This window comes from Perca flavescens, chromosome 19, assembly GCF_004354835.1.
Source record: "Perca flavescens isolate YP-PL-M2 chromosome 19, PFLA_1.0, whole genome shotgun sequence".
NCBI lineage: Eukaryota > Metazoa > Chordata > Actinopteri > Perciformes > Percidae > Perca > Perca flavescens.
The window spans coordinates 6153339-6155838 of record NC_041349.1 but is presented as its reverse complement, the minus strand read 5'-3'; the positions used below and the strand labels follow the sequence as shown (position 1 = coordinate 6155838).

General features: G+C 40.0%; 1 protein-coding gene across 1 annotated transcript in view; it reads left to right on the top strand.

Annotated features, from left to right (window-relative positions):
* Positions 1 to 2500, top strand: part of nfxl1 (nuclear transcription factor, X-box binding-like 1) — a 37751-nt gene that overhangs the window by 23095 nt on the left and 12156 nt on the right. The window lies entirely within an intron of this gene.

Here is a 2500-nt window from a genome sequence, read left to right as displayed (position 1 = left end):
CTCTCTCTCTTCATCCTCTCTCTCTCTCTCTTCGTCCTCTCCCTCTCTCTCTCTCTCTATTTGTCTTCTGTGTCCTTCTCTGTCTCCCTCTCCGGCATTTCATTCCATTTCTTCTCTTCAGTATTCGGCACTCGTCTCCCTTCAGATGAGACGTTTTGATAAAGACGTCTGTCCTCTCTCTCTCCCTCTCCCTCTCTCTCCCTCTCCCTCTCTCTCCCTCTCCCTCTCTCTCCCTCTCCCTCTCTCTCCCTCTCCCTCTCTCTCCCTCTGTCTCTCTCTCTGTCTCTCTCAATTTTCAATTTTTCAATTTTCATGATGCTTTATTGGCATGACAAAAAAAAAATACATCTGTGTTGCCAAAGCAACAACAACAAACATACATATAAAATGACAAGGAGTAAATACATCTGATGTATTATTAATAATAATAATAATAATAATAATAATAATAATACAAGTAAACATATTATAATTATGATATAAATGCAGATACTAAACAACTTCTGTGCAGTTCCTCAGAGAGTACATTGAAACAATATATATATATATATATATATATATATATATATATATATATATATAAAGAATACAAATAACTAAAATAATAAATTAGAAAAGAAATGATAATCTATACAATTCTCTATTTATTGTTCCTTGTGTTGTGGCAGGAGAAGACATATTTAGCTGCTAGCCATGTCGTGTTTTATCTTCCCTGAATAAAAAAGGAAGCTTTTTGTCCTCCGTGTAGGTAGTGAAGCCTGGTATATGTTTTGTTTTTTTCGAATTTTTGGAAATATTTTGGTTCTTAAGCCTTCATATTTGGGACATGTACATAGGAAATCTAATTCTGTTTGGATATCCTGGTGGCTGGTGTGTACTAGGGCTGGGTCCGTGTACTATTTTTGTTCATTCGATTTTCATTTCATAAACAGGTATTGGAAAAACAAAAAAACAAATAGTTATTTGATTTTATTTTTGAAATACAACATTTGAAATTGAAATACAACGCATTTCTTCCGTTTCATGGTCAAAAGTGGATGGGAGAAATTTAAAATATGCCGTGATTTTCATTTTCAACAAAAAATTACATGTTTTTTTTTTTAAATTGAATACAAAGTCCATAATAATTGGACTTTGGGTTAGATTTATTGACAGTTTTCAGTGGTCATGAGGAGCAATATGAGAGATAAATTTGGTAATCATTGATCACGTTTTTTTTTTTTTCCGTTGTGATTTGGCCAGTTTGATGTCTCTGTTCAGGGATTGATAACAGAGGAGTTTGTGTTGTATCTTATTTTCATTTTGCCTTTTTGTTCTGTACACTCGTCTTTTAATTTAGTTTCAAATCTTTTCATTGAAGACGGAGGATTGTGTCTGTGTCTGCTCTGAGGCTCAGTGTACCTGTCTCTCTCTCTACCTGTCTCTCTCTGTCCTCTCTCTCTCTCTGTGTCTCTCTCTCTCTCTCTCTCTCTCTCTCTCTCTGATAAAGATGTCTGTCCTCTCTGTCTCTCTCTCTCTCTCTCTGATAAAGATGTCTGTCCTCTCTGTCTCCCTCTCTCTCTGATAAAGATGTCTGTCCTCTCTGTCTCCCTCTCTCTCTGATAAAGATGTCTGTCCTCTCTGTCTCCCTCTCTCTCTGATAAAGATGTCTGTCCTCTCTGTCTCCCTCTCTGTCTCTCCCTCTCTCTCTGATAAAGATGTCTGTCCTCTCTGTCTCCCTCTCTGTCTCTCTCTCTCTCTCTGATAAAGATGTCTGTCCTCTCTGTCTCCCTCTCTGTCTCTCTCTCTCTCTCTGATAAAGATGTCTGTCCTCTCTGTCTCCCTCTCTCTCTGATAAAGATGTCTGTCCTCTCTGTCTCCCTCTCTGTCTCTCCTCTCTCTCTGATAAAGATGTCTGTCCTCTCTGTCTCCCTCTCTGTCTCTCTCTCTCTCTGTTAAAGATGTCTGTCCTCTCTCTCCCTCTCTCTCTGATAAAGATGTCTGTCCTCTCTGTCTCCCTCTCTCCCTCTCTCTCTGATAAAGATGTCTGTCCTCTCTGTCTCTCTCTCTCTCTCTGATAAAGATGTCTGTCCTCTCTGTCTCCCTCTCTCTGATAAAGATGTCTGTCCTCTCTGTCTCCCTCTCTCTCTGATAAAGATGTCTGTCCTCTCTGTCTCCCTCTCTGTCTCTCTCTCTCTCTCTGATAAAGATGTCTGTCCTCTCTGTCTCCCTCTCTCTCTGATAAAGATGTCTGTCCTCTCTGTCTCTCTCTCTCTCTCTCTGATAAAGATGTCTGTCCTCTCTGTCTCCCTCTCTCTCTGATAAAGATGTCTGTCCTCTCTGTCTCCCTCTCTCTCTGATAAAGATGTCTGTCCTCTCTGTCTCCCTCTCTCTCTGATAAAGATGTCTGTCCTCTCTGTCTCCCTCTCTCTCTGATAAAGATGTCTGTCCTCTCTGTCTCCCTCTCTGTCTCTCCCTCTCTCTCTGATAAAGATGTCTGTCCTCTCTGTCTCCCTCTCTC